Raw genomic sequence first — 21,303 nt, 5'->3', positions numbered from 1 at the left:
TTAACACTTCCATGAAATGACTGTATTTTAGATGAGCTGGATATATGCCCACTCCACATACACTCTATGCTACATTCCAGTGTAATTTTATTCCATGTTAACAAATGTGTGTTACTAAACATATTTTTGCCGAAAGCTTCTAAATGATAATAAATAATATGTTTTTGTCTTAACAAGATGGGTTGTTTCAGGATTTCGCACTACATTAACAGCTTATAGAACCACTTCCTTACTACTCTTCATGTAGCTGTTTATGACAATTTTTCTTCCAAAGTTCAAACGTTTTTAAAATGGATTAAGTTTCCCAATAGCTACAAAGAAGCATGTGCTAACACAATCAACTTTTATGTCATTACATACTTAAAAGGAATTATTATGTGATGGTGCATAGTGGAAAATATGGTTAAATTAAAGCAGACTGCCAAAATTGCAGAGAGTGCAGAAGAGAAGTTTAGCCCTCTTTTTCCCATGACGTATCCCAAGGTAAGTTATTCCACATAACAGGAAAAATCCAAAATGCAATTATAGTTCTTCTGTCTTGTGGCCCCTTCTGCAAAATTCCACCGTAAGCAAGCAGGAACTAAAAATATAGATGAGACTTTTTTCCAGACAGACATGAGCCTTAGGCTTCTGGCCAGTCACAAAATGCAGGGACAATTTTCATTCTCTTTTGGCAAGATATTTTCTTGAGCTCATGGAAGAATATTCAGCTGAGATCACAAAAGCCTCTTTGTTTGTCACCAGTTCTGCTCTGCAGGATAATAGCATGATAGCAAAATTGGCCCAATTAGAGTAAAGAAGCTGCAGTGCAGAATGTATAGCTTTTGTCATTTTAAGTGACTACCACAAGTGACAAAATGTCATCTTAGAAATTTCCCCTTGTCATCTCCTACATTGTGAATGATGATTATTAGGACCCCCCCAGGTTATTTAATCTGTCATGTTCTTAAAGTCAAATATTTTAGACCTTCCTTTTTCTCAGCAGTGCTGTCATCATTAACAAAACACAGAACAGCCTTCACCTTTAGAAATGACAAAAATGGGGATGTGTCTCAAAACCAATTAATAGCATCAGTGAAGGCAGAGGCATAGCATCTAACTCTTTTAAATATCATCCCCAAGAATAAAGCAATGAGTTCTTAGAGGCAATTACTCCTTTGCCAGAAGTTGAGAAGAAAGTATCTCATTGACATGGTGGTACCACTTGGCAATTTGTTGTTAAGTCTTGTTTCATATTGTTCCAGAGGAATCCAATTGCCTCAGTCAGTAAGCACTGTGTTTTCTTGATGATATTTTAAATGTTCCAACCTTTGGATCAAACAAAGAGATGTGGGAATGAAGAATGTTGTTAAGCGCTATAACTGGGAACTCACTGCATTTCAAATAGAAATTTGTGCTACAATCAGTGCTACATAGCAATGCTTAAGTGGGCATCCTAATATACCTGTAACATAGCGTGCACGTGTGTGGGATGAGGGGTGCTGGTGGGGGTGGAGGAGGAGGTGGTGCTTCAATGTAGCAAATTTTTTTAGCAAATCAGGTAACTGCCATGAACTTCAATCATATACCCCGAAGGAATGGCTGCATATCACAGAATCTCTTCACAAATCCAACCCTTGGCAAGAGCAAGCCTCAGGATTGCCAAGTTCCATGCACTGATCAAAAGGTTCACTGGGCATCCCACGCTCTGCTGTGCTCCCCAGCCTTTGGCAGCTCAGCACCATCGCCCTTCCTGCTCCATGACTGTCTGTGCCAGAACCACACACACCTACCATGTTCCCTGGGGGTTCGGGTAATGAATCCATCTATATTTCCATATAGGCCACCAACGTTATTTCACTGAGAGCCAAAAATCTGGCTTGGGATTGCATAACTGGTCTTCTGTATTTCAACTTGGACTATAACTGGAAACTTGGCAAAGCCCCAGGTTTTCTCTCTTGCATATACGCACCTTTGTGTCCTGTTATTATCTGGTCCCTCCTTCAGCCCCCACCCAGACTTCCAGTGCTCTCCTGTTGAGTCATACTCTGCAATTAAAGCATCATGTATCCTGGTTGCAGTTAGCAGCCCTACCATTAGCAGTTTTTATGTAGACAGTAAACAATTGGGTTAGTATTTAGGAAGAAAACACTTCAAAATGTTTAGCAAAAGATTAGACTTCTGGGGTCAGCTATGACTGGTGTACTGCTAGTCTGACTGAAAACTGCACTGCACAGCAGTATGCGTGCCAGCTGCAAGCACGAAAATTCCCAGTTTTCCTCAGAGGAACAAACAATTTATGCTGAATAAATATGTCAACCCGGTTTTCCTCTAAAAATATTTGCCCATCAGATTTTAAGATAGCAAGAGCTAGTAAATTTAATCAGATGCTTCTTCATGCAGTCCTCTCTCATAGGGTTCCTGCTGATAAAACTTCCTGAAGAGACTGACTGAAGTTTGACCATTCCTTCTGGTGATCCTTGTGTAGATGTCACTCAGACTGACTATAGCCTGCAGCCATTTTGCCAGGTTTCATCTTGCTGCACCCCCACCACCCCCTGTGGCCCTTGCCTATCCAGCCATAGGTCAACTCTAGCGCTGTGCTCTTCCCACCCCAAACTCCGTGTCCATTACCAAACCTTACTGTGTTGACGAAGGCTGAGGAGTAGCACATATTTCCAGACCAAAGACCCATTCCAACACCTTCTGCACCTTCTTGTGACCATCCAGGCCAGGTTTGCATATTCTGACCGGTCAGACACTGTCCACTGCCTGCTCCTGCCACAACAGCAGGGCTGCTCCACAGGCTGTGGGAAGCCATGCAGTGTCAGTCTTTATCTTCCATCTACCCTGATCTCAGGAATACTGCCCTATATCTTGCACAGCAACCCAGATTCAAAGGGAGAGAGAAGCATGGCCATGTACCCAGCTTGATGAGCAAGGGATTAAAAAGCCTTTTATTTCATTTTCCCTCTTTCACAGACTAATGCTTTAAGGACTTAGTTATTGAGTAACAGAAGGAATATATTATCCTTGTGTGTAATGATGGAGCTGGGATGGGACGGGGAGCAGGTCCCTCATGCCCAATATTAGAAATGAAAGCAGCAAAATAAAAGCACCATTTCTAAAGAAAATATAAGGATAAGCAATAATGCAGGAAGCCAGTATGACTGAATGCAGTTCAAGATTATTGTCGAATTCCCTGATGGTTTTGTAAATATCACTTTTAAATATCATGACAATGGTTTAAAAATAAACTTTGACTTTTCTACAGTATGAGAATAAAATATCTTTGAGAAACTGTACATCAGCAAAAAAAAATTAAGTAGCCCTTTCAAAATTGGTAATGTTTTAAATTCCACTAAGTCTGTCTAGCTCTGTAAATAGTGACAGAAAGAGCAACCCAAAAACCTAAAAAAACGACATCCAATAAACAAGTCATATACAGCAGCTATGCACTCAAGCGGTCAAGTTTTGGAGGTGTGAATGTCATTTATTTTTTTGACAAAATTGCTTCCAGGTTCTGGAATTCTCTGACTTCTTTAGAGGGCAGAATAAGCATGAAAGAAGAGGAGATCATAGGGAATTATTAATTCATATTTACCAGTTAGCTATATGAAAACCTTGCATATAAACCATGGAATTTCACACAGGGATTCCTGAATTCAATCTGCCAATTTATAATGGACATTTTACATTGCAAATAACCATTTAATCTGAATTGAAAGTGATAAGAGAGCAATTTTACTATGCGGAAAAGTATTAACTGTCATTATGTAAAAAAAAATATAATTTCCACTTCAAACTTTTCTGTGTGGTTCTATAAAGTGATAAGAGTGCTCTAGTAAGGGCAAAGTTCAACTGCAGGACACAGAGGCAAGCATCATTTTATTTTGGCAATTAAATAAAGCTTTTGGAATATCAGAACATGCCATCTACTTGATAAGATGTTATTTTTCATGGAAATGTAAAAATCTGTTTGAGAAGGAAGCAGCAAAAGAACACAAATGTTTTTTCTTTGAAGACTGCAAGATATCTTTTCTGTTGACAACCATTTTTATGACCTTAAATACTTCTCTGCTCTACCAGTAAGGTCAGCAATTTGCCTTCATAGCCACCAAACACATTTCTGAACTGAACTTCACTGCAACTGTTTCTTTATGAATTGTTTCCAGTCTCATTACAAGATTCTTTCTGTTTCAACATGTTTTGGATCTAAGCACTTTGGAAATCAACCAAAGCTACGGTTCTAGTGAAAACTTATCTGCAGAGAAGTCTCTAGTTGTTGTATGTTACAGTTTCCCACCATTTATCACAGCTCCTCTGCCTGAGGTTACTGCTCTCAGAGCAAAGCTGGCAGAACAGCTCAGGTAAGCCTTTCTCACTGTTTCAATACCAAATCAACCAGGAAAACTTGAATAATTTTAAAAACTTCTGCTATTTAATGAATGAAGCTGAGGTAGGTGATAGAGCACTGCAAGGGTTGAGGATTTCTCTCGTATTTCTCTCATCATACATTCTGCCAGTTCTGGAGGGAGATGCAACATCCAGCAAAGGACTGATAATGGACACCTGAAAATGTGAAGAAATCACACCACAGCCAATAGCAACTGTCTGTCAGCAGTCTGCTACTAAAAATAAACACCCAAACATGCGATAGAGTTGGCTGGTGAATCAGCCATCCTGAGAACAAACTGAGTGTAGCAACACAAAAGCTGATACTTGGTCATACTACAAGATCTTAAGAAACATCAGAGGACAAGCTCTAGTTTTGAAATAATTCCCTAGAAACTAGATTTACAATTATCAAGAAAATTAAACTCTCCCTTCCTGCCTAGTTTCCCGTTAGTTGAAGCACACTTTTGCTGGAAAGTGAAGCACACTTTCCAGACAGTTTCTCAATGACAGCCAGGACTTCAGAACACCAGTGGGGCAAAAATAACCAAACCTACTGGCTTTTGCATCTGGAAAGAGATATGGAATGGAAATGAATTTTTAAGTGCTTTTTCCAAAACATTACATCTCTGGGTTCAAGAAAAGCTTTTGAGTCACTTGGGTTGTTTGCTGCAAGCACTGATGTGCAGATTTTGCTTCCTGCAGTAACCTTGAGGACAAAGACTCAGTTTTTGTCCTAGAAAATAACATCAGTTACATTTTATCCATCTACTGGGAATATTTACTTTACCATGTCCGAAATTGATTACTGTCTACAAAAATGTTACATTTAGAATTCAGCCAAGCATTGTTTATTCCAAGGACCTGCATTGTTTATTCCAAGGACTAGCATAGTTTTCTTTTTCCTTTTTTCTCCTTCTACACAACAGTTTGAAATCTTTTTCTTTTAAATCTAACCCACTTTGGTTGTGTGTGTCTTCAAATCTTGTTTGACCTTGTCTGCCTACCTCTAGGAATGAAAAACATTTCATCAAGTGAAAGTGTTAAAAAATATTAAAACATTTTCAAAAATAATCCATTTTTTGGAAGACATTGAATATTATGTGAATCTAACTCAAGTAAGGTGGGTCTTGATAAACCTCATTATATTAAGTAGGTAGAATAACCGAGATACAAATAATAATAAGCCTCAAATAATAAAAGACAGATATTTCAGGTTTTGAATACCACTTTTTTTCCCTTCCCCCTGCTTATAACTATCTCTAAGTTCTCCTCTCCCACGTGTCTACAAATATAAAATGAAATGTTCTATCAAAAGTTCCTACTATGTTGTAAAGCTTTAAAATTGCTCAGTTTCTTATTTAAGTATTTTAGGAAAACAGGCTGGAAGAATAACCCATCCTTTCTCCAGTACAGAGTCAGTGTTATCTTTATCTAAAAATAAGTTATATTTATCTAAAATAAGTAATTTTTACTTACCAGTGCTAAAGAGCTCATAATCTATGTGGGTCTACTCAAATAACAGCAATCTTTATTCTTAAAATAATGTCCTTTAGTGACTCACTTATTGCTCCCTGGCTGCATAGTGTTACTTGCTTTCCTAAAGCATGGAGAACAGACTATTACTTTTCTCTCTTCAGAAGCCTTCTATACATTCAAAGTCTGTTAAATTGGGTTATTAATTTTTTGGGTGTTTTTTGCTTTAATTTAATCTGTGCTTTGATAAGAATTATTTTTGCAGCTAAGTCACCATTGCAAGCACATTTCTGGTACAATGAAAATGCCAAAAATGGAAAAGTATCAAAATCCTGTAGATCAATGGGTTGTACAAAACTGGAAAACACACACTAGCCTGGGAACTAATTACTCAACCAAGATATAATAATACATGTGAATATTACAGGAATTTTTCAAAATATTGGGGTTTTTTCACTACCTTCAGAAAGCGCACATTATAGAAGTTATACAATAATTATGTCTCCAAATACCTGTTCAATTAAGTCAAAATGCTCTGAACTTTTGGGCTTCAATCTTTACAGCCATCCTAAGTCATCAGCTTTTATATTCTTGGGCAGATTAATCAAAACAATGAAGAGCTCTCTGAGTCACACTGGAATGAGATCAGCTGGCTCTGAAATTTCAGCAGCAAACTGCAGTAAAACCTGGTTTTGGACATGGGCTTTACATTCAGTTTTTTTCTTGCTTAGATGAAGAGTCACTCACTACCAAGTTGCAGCACCACTATAGCACCCTTTGGAGTTCTAACTTATTCAAATATACTAGAATTGCCTGTAACTGACTTGTTAGTTATATGGACATATATATTATAAGGTTTGCTTCTCAGATAAAACCTCTGGATCTGTAACCAATTCTGTGTCACAGGCCAAAAGCACAAAAGAAGCTCTTTTTGAGCAGAATTTAAATCACACCAAAGTGTATTTGTATGAATTTGTATGAATGCATTTGAATGGTCTTCTTTTCTCTGGGAAGAAACTTAAGTTCAGGGGAGGGGTTTAATGTTTCATACTGATTTGTATTTGCTTATCCCCCATCAGGAACTTGAAGCTAATTCAAAACACAGGTGGGAGTAGTGTGGCAACACCAGACTTGGCAGACAGCCTGGTGACCTCTCTAGCTGAATGAAGACCTTCACTGCTGGGCATGAGGGTTAGACACCATGCTTGCCCACCAGAGACTATGGAAAAGTGATACCTGCTACAGACACTGAGCAGGTCTACAATTTCTTCTTTCCTATGTCTTCTCCTCAAGAATCTTGCTATTATCCTTTTTTTTTTTAATAGATTCACCTATTTTTGCCAGAAAAGGCTGAGAAACAAGTAAACACGTAAAATGAAATCCAGGTAAGCACAGACTACCTTTGCTCATCCCCTTCACCTATTGGTGAGGGTCTCTTGTAAGGGCATTCGTGGTGGTGATGCATTTGACCTTGTGCATGCTGGGGACATTATGGGAGGAATATTCCATCCTTCCTAGCAACACATTAAACTCAGCTTTCTCTGAATTTATTTGCAGCTTGGTCTATCTAGCTTTTTCATCTCACCTAGCAAGGAGCAGCTATCTGGCTGCTAGCAGTGACATGAGAACAATACTATATGTAAATAACTAGCAAGTGGAAGTAGTCATTAATGCAGACAGTTCTGAAGGCAAGTGAAATAGCGTTTGGCAGAAAGCAACAATAATGAGACTGTTGATTAGTATTGTAGTCGGATTCAGAACATGCCTTTCTGACTTCCCTATTTTTCACTATATTTCCAGGAATACAGCTCCCCAAATTGACTTTCTGCTGTTGCAGAACAGATTATTTGGGAAGCTGCTCATCTCCTCCTGACTGAGCAGGACAGATACATGACTGCAGCAGAACACACTGGAGTGTCCATATTTCATCTGAACATGCACAGCGCCATGAAACATTCTTGTGCCTATGCCAGCTTTCAATAGCTGGACACAGTAGACTGGTCTCAACTGAAGGCAAGCAAAGGCAGGGCTAACTGTCTCATGGAAAGGGTTTTAGGGGAGGGTGAAAGGACAAGTTCTCCATTGTTAGCAGAAATACGGAGAGCAATGTGAATTGTTTTGGTCTTGATTTTTTTCCTATAGCACATTAAGAAAGCTCAAAAATTAGCAGGGAAGTGACTATCTGTTTTCTCAGGCATGTGCTATCACACATAAAAAACCCCAGAGCCAGTAATAGACCCATAAAAGGGACAGTTCAGTCCCCAAAGTAGAAGAATTGACTTGTCTATTTGTCTATGCTTAAATCACAGTATCTGACCAAAACTACACGGTGACAATGTAGGTTGGAAGGGCTGCATGGAGATTGTCTGGTCCAAAGCTTGCCAACATTTAGTGCACTTCTAGAAGGGTACGATACCCACACTTACTGGATTTTTAGGACCTGTTGCTCTCTGCCTCATACTGTGTGTCCCTGTCCCCTTCATTTTATGTAATGAAATACACTCAGTGATTACATTCCTCCTGTTTAATAGAACATTTGTTGGAATACAAAGCACAACATAAATACTTTCATTTCACCCTTCCAACGAAGAGCTGTAAGACTCAGACCCATTGCACAATCTGCTTTACACTCAAATAAGATTTCTATTTTTTCTATTTCTATTGAGGGTTGTTTTTTCATTTTTATTATTGTTTAATTACTGTTTATTATTATTTTATTATTTTATTGGTGCATAAGCACCAAGACATAAAATAATTTTGTGCATTAACTATAGAGATTGAGAAGAGAAAGAGCTTTGAATCTTTTAAAAGAGTGAGTTTACATTGCATTGTGGTAAGGTGTTGTGCTGTGTGTATGTTGAGTGAATGAATCAGAAACCTGAGCCTGGATACTCTGTAGTTGTTTACAGTTACTGCCTCTATTTTCCCAAGGAGAAAGCAATCCTTTCTGGCCTGTGACAGTGTAAAAAGTGTAGAAAAGTTTAACCCTCTATCCTTATGGCAAAAATCTATGTTCTGCCTCACTTCAAAACTATTAATATACTAAGCTTTCAGAGAGTTTAATCTCCGTGAAACTCAGTTTCCACTCCTTATTAGTTACTGGAAAGTGAAAAAAAACCAAAACAAAACTACAAACCACAAACCCACATAACAATTATAAACAAATACTATGCTAGATGATGTGGAAGAAGAAGGAAGAGCTAAGTGAAATTATTTACTGATTTCACATGGAAAGAAAGACTAAAATTGCCTGGGCTGAGTGACCCCTGATGAAGAAAAAAAGAGAAAACATATAGCATATGAGATGTGATTTTTTCCTAGAACAATCACTAAAAAATATCTTTTCTATACCAGCTATTCCATATATTTCATATCCAAGTGAATGTTCTGCCTCTTCAGTGGAAAATACTGGAGTTACCAGTATACAAAGAAAGACTTTATATAAAGGGGTTTTTTAAATTAAAAACACTCTAAGACAACCACCATGGAAGAGCTCTTACCAAAGTTTATATCCTTATCAATTTTACTAATTTACCTAGATTCAGAGTAGTATTTTTATGTTTCTTTACAACATCTTGTTTTGCAGAAGCAGGCAAACAGCTGCAATTTGACTCAGGTTCTTGAACCAAAAGGAACAGCCATACAGCCAGTGACTTTCCCAGCCACACATCGTCAGGCTCAACAAAAGAACAATTAATCTCTTTTGAATATTAAAACAACAACTAATTTGGACGGAAATGCCAGAGTACTGAGATGTTAAATACTAACACTCAATGAGGATTTTCATAAGTCTCCATTTAGTTTGGTATGCCATCATATCTGCACAACAAGCCCAGAACAAAATAAGATGCAAATGAAAAGAGTTACTGTTCAAGCACTTCATCATGAGTTTTTTCCAAATCTAATCTAGGATACAGTGTAGGATTGGCAGTATCAACACCAACTGTGGCTTTTTGAGAGGGCAAAGGCAGATGGACTTAAAACATGACACTACAAAGAAGGAAAGAAGCCAAAGCTATTTCAGCAAACATCTTACTCAGGTGTCATACCTGAATATTTCTAAGCAAGAAAAATGTCTTGTTGGTAGTTTTGGCTTGTTGGTAATTTTATTTCTCTGGTCATGCAAACAAAACACTGTGATTATATTGGGAATAAAAAATTTACTAAAACCAGAGCTGTTTCATATAATAAACTTTTCAACTTAATTGAAAAAAAAAGTAGCAGAATTATATTTTGACCTCTAATAATGTCAATATACTTCGAAAAAAAATAACCTCTTAGTATCAAAATCTCAGCAAAATTTTCTGGTGCCATATTATTTCACAAAAGATGTAATTAACTTATTTTGTACTGAAGTGAAATAGGAGTACATTTATAGATATGGTTTATTTGTAGATACACCAGAAATTACAATATCTGGGTTAAAAGGTCTTTGCCAGAAATTAGCTGGCAAAGTTGATCACAAGACCCTTTCTTGAGATACTCAGAACCTCACTTAGCTGCTGAGCATCAAATACAACCATCAAAGACTGTAGGTAGCTTTCTTCTCCATAACTTCTGAAAAGCAGACCCTGACATAAACCCCAGATTAGAGATTTAGAGCTGCTCCATTTATTCATATTTTAACATCTTTATAACCATGTAAACAATTTGTCACTTGAAATTTGAAACTTCTCACACAAAAAGTTGTTTTTTGATGGAAATAAAAAATATGTAATGCTCACCTATTGCTAGAAGTTGCAGCAAGCACTGAGGAAGGCCATACTCTGAAACAGCAGTACATTTAAGGATGAGATAGGCTGTAGACCAAGGAATCTACAAACTGGCAATCTACTTAGTGAGGTAACACCCAAGTATCAAGAGAAAATCAAGACTTTTCTATAATCCTGCCCTATCTTCTGCCTTCACTAAGCTTACAGGATCAAAAGTACATTTCAGGGCAGCTTAGCAGACTTCAAACAGAAAGACATATCCATTCAGCTAATGTTGAGGCTTTCCCTGATCTCAGTGAAAGCTGGGAGCAAATGAAAGCTTTGCACAGCAAGGGTCGAAGGGAGCCAGCACAGTTTTCGGCTCGGGGGGACTCCTGACAGCATCACAGTTTGCCCCAAGCTCCCAGCATTGCTCCTTCCACAAACAATATCAGGAGAGTCTCAGAGAGTTTCTGGCTGGCTCCACAACCATCCTCTCTCCTGTCTTTAATGGTGGTGTGCCCAACCATCATCCTATTCTCCTACTGCCCTTAATCATACACATCCTGCACATGTCAAAATCTCCCTTTGCCCTCTCCTCCTTTGCTTATCCCCACCAAACTGTTCAAGACACCATGTCTCTCTCATATGCTTCCACTTAACTCTTTCTAGCTCCCAGAAAGCTTAGCCTCCTCTCACATCTAGCTCCTAGAAAGCTTTGCCTCCTCTCATCAAGGAGCAGCTGGGTCAGTAAATGGAAGGGTGTGAGGAGTACCCAGCGCAAGGGCCCTTTCCAGGCAAGACTGGGTGAGAGGAGCTGGGAATGAGGAGGAGGACATGGTGAGGCAGGAACTGACTTCCATCTGCTCTGATGGGCTTCAAGATCAACTGAGATGCTTCCAGGTATGCAGCTTCAGCCTAGGGGGATGCAAATATAAAGTCTGAGTGTAGGATTCTGAAATATTTTCTATGGATTGCAAGAAGTATGTGACAGAAACAGCTCAGAGAGGAAAAACAAAGAACTATGACAGGCCAGGTGAAAAAGAAATGCCCAGAGCCATTAACTGAGACCATATACACAGCCCTCTGTTCAGAATCAAACCAAACTCTTTTACAATAGAATTCAAATTTAATTCAGATATGGCATTTACGCAATAATGACAGTTGTCTGTAGGAGACTGTTTACATATGGAATTACTTCATTATTTACAAACTCCACACATAAATGTTAAATCTATATAATTTCACTGGAGAAATACGATATAATAAAATTTAAAAACACCCTAACAATATGACAAAGGCAAAAAGACCTCAAACACATACAATAGTATTTATTCCTCAAAAACCTTAGCATCAAAGACTGATTTCACATTTTTTATTTTTCTGATTCTAGTATCTCAGACTGATAGAATTCCTGTCATCTCTCTTTCCTCTCTGCCATCCCTTCCTAGAAAACTTACTTTTTCTCTTGGCAATCTTGTCAAAACTGAGGGACCAAATGTTTCTAATTATGACAGAAGCTTCTCTGTCTTTTTTCATCCTCTTATTTTTTGATTCCCTCTTGAGGAACCTTATCAAATCTGCTTCCTTCCATATGGAATATTTCTGAAATACTGTGAGGAACAGCCAACAGTAGCCACTTAGATGTGTTTAGTTTGTTAACTCCTTTCTCCCTTGCTCAACTCAAGGATTGGGTATGCCAACACAATAAGAGTATTTTTGTATGTACAACAGCATTTTTTGCCAGTTTTCATAATCAGATCATTTTTAAATGAACAATATTGTTATCTGAATCCATAATGTGCTAAGCTGGAGGAATCACTACAGATAGAGAGTATAAATATCTTAGTCAGAAAGCCCACAAATAACTAGGGAGTCACTACTACACTGTTCCCACCCTCCCTTTCCCATCCCCCCTCAGAATAAACTATAAAAACTCTTGCGTGAATGAAGCTGCATAAACTTAGATTCGAGGGAAGGCACACTAAAAATAGCTCGACCTCAAATAGAAGCAGCTTTTTCTTTTTGTTCAGGCATTGGCTGCTAACAAGCTGGATCAGATAATTTTCATCAGAAAGATTATACTTTGCAAGGTCTTATCTGAATACTAAAAAAATCACATCACACTAATCAAAACTGACATCATCTTTTACTGCATGAAACAGCATTGAAATATACAGAAATGCCATGAACACAGCCTATGAAGTAAGCAGTATTTCAGACATTGCTTGAGTAATTCTGCATTTCAAAAGCAAAATGCACTTCCTGTAGAAATATGTTGGCTATTATTTTGAGGATGCAAGATGGAAACAATTCCCTCATAATCTAGTGAAAATTCAGAACTCTCATCAAGCATTCACATGCACATTGAGCTAATCTAAGAAGTAGATATCCCTGGAAGTTTTATATGTTTGAATATCACATCAGTGATACTGAAAATGAGAAAAAAAGAGAGAGAACAGGCTGGCCTGAATCCATTTCATTAATGCCTGGGAAGGAAGTATCAAATGTATCTATTCACCTTAGTTTACATTATGTTTTTTCACTGAATGAAATTGTCTCTCTTATACCTTCTTTTAACCCCAATATCCATCAATTGGATCTCTGAAGTTGCCCATGAAACAGCACCCAGCTTTTTAAGCATTAGTTTTCACTGAAAGCACATATTATTAGATTCTAGCTACATCTACACTGCCAGTGACAATGTCCCCTGGGAGCATTCCCTGAAGCCCAGGCCAAGTTGCTGAGCAAGGGTCACATTCTGACTGCAGATGGTGATGCTCTTTGAAGCACGCAAGCTGCATGCATGCCGAGTATGGTGAGTATGCATGCCGAGGCAGTATCCAGCTGAAAGCTCTATTATTTTGTTGTGATTGTGCCCTTGAAAGCACCAAATTGAGATTGTTGAAGAGCCCAACAGGATGGTGGGATGCTCATGGTACACATTCCAAGAAGTATGGAGTAAAGGTGAGGAGAGTTAGCTGAGGACTCTGAACCTGCTGGGGCATTGTTAAAGACAGAACGGAACAGAGAGGCTGAAACATTGTCCAGAGAAATTCTGAGAAATCATTACTGGACCAAAGCACTTCTTGGGCTCCATCACAGAGGGAGAACTGACAAGTTTGTTCCAAACAAGAATTTAGGAAAGAATTATCAATTTTATTATGTGTTAAAGAAGATCAGGCCTGAAGAAAAAGCAGAGGGAAGTCACTGGCAGTTTGTCCTCCTTAATAGCTGTCTGCTTGCTCTGAGCTGGAGACACACTTGTCTTTTTCAAATTCCAAAGAGGATCTGTGAACCTGTCACTCACCTACCAAAACCTGGCATTGCAGAACACAGTCTGCATCATCTGTCACAGTTCCTGTTTATGTTTCTATTTTTAGGATTGTATTTTGATATCAAAAACAAGCTTTGCAGACAGACTTCTGCTGTCTGCTGTTTTCTTCGCTTGAGGGAACTTTTCGTAAAGAGTAGTCCTCTGAGATTGCCCAAAAAAATACAAAAAATAGTTTTCTCTTTAAATAGAAAATTCTTTTCAAGGAATGATTAGTGGGTAGGATTAGTTTTGTCTTATTTAGCAATGGCTATTATTACCTAGTACTAATAATTTGCTCCCAATAATTTGTACCTAGTACAATTATTTGCTCTTGGGGAGCAAAAGCTACCCAAGAGAATTTGGTACAAAAGGGTATGAAACCACATCCTGGCTCAGAACCTCCAGAAGGTTTCTGTGAAGCCAAGGACTCCCAAGCCTGCTGGTTTTCAGGAAAGCCCTGGCTTTGTTTATGGCTTGGGCCCCTAAATCGTATTCCTGAACTAAATTTCTTTCTCAATTCTTGCATGAAGGAGGAGTGATGCTGCACCCAGGTGCCTGAAACCCTCTAAATATCTTGTTCTGTGCTTTCTGTCCAAGAATAAAATGGTGCTTGGGTTGAGGGGATCATCCTTGTCTGTCTTTGAGCCATGTTTTTTATGTTGTTGTCTTCCCCAATATAGACTATGGTTTTAATACCTTTTGGAAATTCTCCCCACACAGGCAAACTTTCTCAAGAAGCAGCTTTAAGTGTTTCTAGGTTTTGTAGCTGTATAGGCTCTTCTGGTGTTTTTACCCAAAAATGTGAAAATATAAATAGAAGAAGATATAAAAAATATGGTCTGTGGAAAAAAAAAATCAGTGTTTTTTTTTTCTTCTTCTGCATGATTTTCTAGTAAATGAGATAATATGCCATTAGCTTTGAATGATGTGCTGTTAAGTGGTCATCTTGAATTAGAGCTGCTTTACTAAAGAAAAGTGATAGCAAAAGAAATACTAGGAGGCCACTTAAAAAGATTTTTAATGGTATTAAGATTGTTGACCTTTTCATAATGAATTGGGAAAGTGGTATGTTATTTCTTTTCTGAGAGACCAGTCTTATTTTTGGTGATTCTGCAACTGTCTGCAATAAGATTTGAATGATTTTTATTCATGTACATTACTCATAATACATGGAGATTAAAAAAAAGAATTGCAATGATACATGTTCCTTTAAAAAGAAAGGAAGACATGTATTTGTTTATTTTTTGTCTGCTGGACAATACAATGGTGGGAGGCAGTTTATTACAACTTTTCCCACAGGCTTGCCCTTGGGAATAGCTCTTTATAAAATCCTGTTCTTGTGGCCCTACAGAAATAGAACACAGTGCCTTTTTTAAATTGAAAATTACTACACCAGGCACCCTGCAAAGCAAATGAACTAGAACAAAGCTGTATCCTGTAGTGTGATATGTATTTCTCTGATTATGTACATATGCCTTCATAACGGAATATTTAGAGAAAGTGGCACAGCCACAAAGCTTATAAACAAAGAATAAGTAGAATAAGTAATGTGGCATTCTCAGCATTTTTCTGGTGTCCTAAATGGAAGTGAATTTTAAAACATAAGGAGTCATTTTAACTTGACCTTTCTGATAAGATCTGTCACAACCACCCTAGCTGAGATATGTAATACCTACTCTCCACCTGTAATGTTTAATGAAACACAAAAGTAAGAAAATATCTATATAGCATCACGAAACATCCATCAACACACTGGCATGAAGTGTATACAATCCCCAGAGCAGTCTACAAGGAACACAAAACCTAGCCAACCCCTAGAGATGCTAATGTAGATTCTTTGGGATTCTGTAGATTGTCTCCTGAAGCAGCAGAAATCTCAGTGGCTTTAGATACTATAAGGAGCTTGCTAGAATTTAGCAAGAGAATGGGAGAGGGATACACTTTTTCACACAAGGTGACATGATATATTCAAAGTGACTTTTATCAGGGTAGGGTTTTTACAGCCTCCTAAAATGTTCTGAGTAGTCCCCTCAGATCACAGATTTTCTCAGCTTTTAACTAAGAGAGATAATCGAATTGCTGCTCTCTTGCTCTCCAGTGTCATTCTGTTTGCACTTGTGTATGCAAATTGCTTTCTTCCTGAAGTTCTGCACAATCCACTTGGCATTGTAAGGAAGGGAAAAAGACACAAAATAGAAGAAAAGCAGATGGAAAAGTAGCTGCGAGTTTTACATAGGTTGCCACTTCTCATTTCTGTGGAACATATTTATGGATAAGCTGCTAAACTCAGGGTGGTAGCCAAGTATTGAGACACTCTCTGATGAATGTGGAGATAAATTGTTTGTGAAGGCAGAAAGGGTTCTAACCCAAGCTGATACTTTTAAGTAAAACAAATTACCTTAACTTTTTTTGCTTAACCAGAATGTTTACAAATGTTACCTGCCTGTATGATACAATCCTTTCTTTTTCAGCAGGCATAGTCTAAAGTAGGCTAATGCTGTCCGATGTGAAAATCTAGAGGTGTAATCAACATACTTTATTTGCAACAATGTTGTGAAAATGTTATTTCTAGAAAATAGCAAGGTCAATGTGATTGATTGATTGATTGATCATTCATTGATTTAGGAAATAGGAAATCCTTTTACCCTACAATGAATGACGTAGATACTTGCTCAGCTCACCATGAAAATAATCTTTCATTTGCTCCATGGAAAAATGAAGTTCGCTCTGGATCATATCCAAGAAACATTAACTTTTCCAGGTTAGATTAAGCAGACACTTCTTTGGTGGCAGCAAAGTTGAAACTTTGCCCAAAATTCCTGTGTCTTACAGAGTGAACTTTAATTCTGTTAAACCTCATGAGGAGAATAATGGTATTTGTGAAGTAGGATCAGCAAATCCAGGATTTTCTTCCAAAAATGTAGTCAGACTAAGTCAGGTTGTTTGCAAAATAGACTTCAGACATGAAGGCTGTGAAGCGTCTTTCAGCTTCCTAGCTGACCTCTGAAGGGTGAAATGGCCCTTAAAAGCTAAAATGCTATGCAGACATATGTTACTTCCTTTTAGTTCTGAATATTTGAGAAACAGTCTCACGTATTTACATTTGGTAAATAAATCTTTTGTTTGCTCTTACATAGCCCAGTTTGAGATAAAGGGTGATTTAAGTGTCTTGCCTGACCCCAGAGCATTCCATTCTTACTTACATGGAGAGCTTAAAAGCAGGTCCTGGTCCAGGCTGATGACATTTAGTTCCCTAGCACATTTCACTAAAGGATCGAAGAGCAGTAGTAAGAGCATGCTGCCTTGTAAGCTGAACAAGTTGTTTTCAAGGGTGTTAATGCAGATGTCCGAGAAAAAAAAGACTTTCTGGTGAGATGCTAATATGGTTTGATTTCTACCAAAAAAAATTTCTTTCATTAATTACACCTCAGTTTTTTAGTGATGAACATGAATATTATTGAATGCAGCATTAGTGTAGCAATGCAAGGAAGTCAGTCAATGCAATATAGTAAAGATGGTCTAATGATACTTGCACTGTATTTTATTTCAATTTCCCTTTATCATTGCATACTTTTCTATACCATAGGAATTCTATAAATAGAATTAATAAAATAAACCCCATACATTTTGCTTCCATTACACATGGCTGAAGAGCTCCAGTTGTTACTGAAATCATCATAATCATAAATAACTTATTGCTTCTCATTTTCCTGATATATGGTCAAGACAATATAATAATTTTAGGAAGTTGCTCTCTGAGCCACCCTGGGAATGCTCTTCAGTAACAATAGACCTAGTTATCATCCCTGCTGGCCAGTAAACATAATCCACTTTGATTCTGAGTTAAAAACAGCACTTTCAAAATTTATTTAAAGAGGTCATACATAACACCTGCATGTATGGATTTGAGTTGGGTTTTTTTAAAATTTTGTTTTGATCAAACAGGAGAAACGAGAAGACACTGGCACAGAAGAGCTGTCCAGCAATGAAATAATCATGCCCCAAAGACCTCCACCCTTAATCTGAAGAAGTTTGTCCCATACATAAATTTTTAAAAAGATTTCCAAAGTGTTGTGGCTGAAAAAACAGATGCCACAAGGGCCACAAAAGTAAAGTATTTATTTTAAGATAAATGAAATTAATAAATTTAAATAAACTTGTGCAAAAAATAACATCTTCTAATTTTAAACTTGGGTTACCAAGTTTAACGTACATTTTTATACTATCCTTGTTATTAATCCTATACAATATAAAAAGATCCTAGATACAGATAACCCTGATACACCCTCCTTAATTTTAATGTTCATGAGACATATTTAGTTACTTTTGCCAGAGTATCCAAAAGTACACCAAGAAAAAGAAACTTAAAAAAAGGTTTTTCAGTTAACCTACAGTGCAAAATTACATGTGTCCTCTCCCAACATGTTCATAGCTGAGCTGCTGTGTTTGATCACCATCCTCTACAGCTGCTCCTTCCTTGCAATTCAGCAGACTTGCAAGCTCCCTCCAGCCTTTGACTTGCTCACACTATGCTCTTCTTGGGGCTTCCATGAGTATGGTACCATCCAACACTCACCCCAGAGCTTCTTGCTCGCATGTGCACCATGCACACCCCATAACCCTCCATACTCCTCAAGACAACTCTGATTTCTCATTCTGGCACAGTTTTTTCTTTCCCTTCTCTGTCTCATTTGCCTATAGAGGCTTTCCCTTTGTTGCCATTAACATTTTTTTTAAGAGGGCTCAGCCCACGTAGGTCTTCCCTGTTCTCTTCCATTAAAAAAAAAATCTCTTGTTTGTGAGTAAGTGACTAAAATATAACTACCCATCTACTTTCCTCCAAGTTTCCTCCAAACCCAAGCCTGTGGGGGTTGTCTTGCCTCCTGTCCCTTGGTGCTCACTGCCCAGCCTCACATTATCTCTACTCTGTATTTATTCTCCTAAGTACAGGACTTGAGGGTCATATTAAATGCTCCACCAGCTGGAGCAGAGATCCTCTTTGCCTAGATAAAGGTGCAGGCCAGCGGCTTTTGCACTCTACCAAAACTGGAGAGCAGAGATGGAAGGAACAGCTAAAAGTTCTCCCTAGACGTCAAGAAAACGGATGCACTGTTTGAAGTGCAGAAATATTTTACTGTCAAATATGAAGATATTTTCCTTTTGGCAAGTACAAATGTGTTGTCCCTGAAAACCAGTCCATGCTTGACTTTAACTTCAAGGACTGACTGCCCTCTTGGAAAACAAACAGAAAATTACAGAGAATATTTACATCTTGGCCAGGCCTTCCTACTGTCCAGCACACATTAGTCACAGTGCAATGAGAACACATCAGTGAAAACTACCCTTTCCTACCAGGGCCATCTGGACTCTCTCAAAACCTTTGAGATTTATGTTCCCAGAGGCCCTCTTCAGGCTATAGTGTAGGGAGATTTCTCAGAAGAAGTCATGGAATACACATAAAAGCAATGCTACTGCTTGGCCTTTCAAGCCAGTTAAGGAATAAAGACTCACCTACAGTAGTAACTTGGAGCCAAAGAGCAGTTAATAAAAATAAGAGTTGTTTCCTCTCTGCTGGAATTGGAATGCCTATGACAGCCATCAATAAAAATTGTCCATGGGAGAGGACAAAAAAGACTGTTGGGCCTTTACTGTCCTATGGATGCATCCTGCCAGGCACAGTTCCCAAACACTCCCTTGTCTCTTCCTGCCTGTTACAAAAAGCCATTTCTTTAGGTCAGGAAGCCTCTGGCAGGATAGCTACTGTTCTGACTGAATGCCAAGACCAACATGGCCATGGATAACTATGGAGTTCCCCTTCAGGGAAATTGTAAGAATGCCTTCTGTATGTTATGAGTAGGGAAGAGAACTTCTCTGGTCTGTCTGGATTGCCAAATATTTGGAACCTATGGAGTCATAAACCCCTCTAACTCTCTCGTGCCCTTTGAAAATGTGAGACAAGACTGTCAGTTTTTCACCATGTCCGTGGCATGTTTTTATCCTGCCCTGGTAATAAGAAATGCTGCTGCCATAAGAAAATGCCAAGTTATATGTCTTCAGGAAGAGGCATCTTGCTGTTATCAGATGATGGTCCTCTTTAGGCTAGTGGATGTTCCAGTCAGTTTGGTGTCATAATAATATGAGACCAATGCATCTCTGTAGGGCAAAATAGCTAAGTGGTGCTAATATCTAACCCTTAGTGATATTTTATCCCATTGCATATTACAAAAGGCATTCCAAGAGCTGGGAAGTGGAAATGATCAATGAGTTTATACTTTAGCATGACCACGCTGCTGTGGTACAAATCAGTGTAGTGCAAGCCACTTGTGTCTGGCTGATTTTATATAAATATGATATTAATGGCAAGAGTTAAGAAGTCTGCTGCCTTCCTACTTATGTGCTACTTATTAATCTGACAAGCTTCATGCTGTGGCAGCAATCTCAGTCTGGTATTGTGTGTCTCTCTCTCACATTCACAACTACTCTGCCATTTACATAAGTCAGACAGCTGGATCTGCAGGTCTGTGATACCCAGGAGAAGTTAAGGCCTTGCACTTCAGCTGAGGAGCCTATCACATAGTTAAATTCTGAGTTTAAAACAGCCCCACTAGAAGAGACCTGAGCAGAGCTGGTTGCCAGATGCTTTCTTCACTACATAAACTAACCCAGCATATACTCCTGATCACAGAGTGAAGAAGTGGCAGTTTCCTATTTATGTTGCAACAGCAGCTGGTACTGCAATATATACTGTAGCTAACGGCAGACTTCTTGAATAATACATTACAAAAAGCTGCATACAAATTCTGTATGCAATCCAGTGTTTTATGTCTAAAGTATTGAAGTCAAGGGAGGTAAAAAGAATGACTGTGTTGTTTTAATTTGAAGGTTATATAAATTATTCATAGATCAAGTCGATCCATATACTTTCAACAGGGTAAGACATTGTGAAAAGAAGGCAAAAGACCTACATCATGATGCTTATGTTTAAACAGAAGCACTGTTTACACTGAAGGGCTATGTCTGTGTTGTTATCAGATGCATAGAAGCCAGGATTTAAAAGATTGAACTAGTAATAAGCTTAGCTCCAAACGAATATGGCTAATCTTCTAAAACACCATTAAAGTATGTTCTTTGACAAAATGTGTTAGAGAAAAAAAATCACCTACTCTGCTTCTGTAGGGAGCATCTGAGTCATTAAAATATCATATAGTATTTTATTCTCCAATTGACTGGGTAGGCAAATAATCTTATGGGTCACTGACAGCTGGAGTTTCTCAGATCATATAGAGAACAATACATATGCAACTATCAGATGTTCTGTTGAAAAAGACTGGTTATAATGTAGCAGTTGTGTTACTAATATTTACAAAAACTACCCAAAATAATAGTATACTCATCCTATATGGTAAAATGACATGTTTTGAGGCTTTACAATACCTGATTAGATGA

The sequence above is a fragment of the Motacilla alba genome, chromosome 1A (assembly GCF_015832195.1).
Source record: "Motacilla alba alba isolate MOTALB_02 chromosome 1A, Motacilla_alba_V1.0_pri, whole genome shotgun sequence".
NCBI lineage: Eukaryota > Metazoa > Chordata > Aves > Passeriformes > Motacillidae > Motacilla > Motacilla alba.
This window is presented reverse-complemented; position numbering follows the sequence as displayed.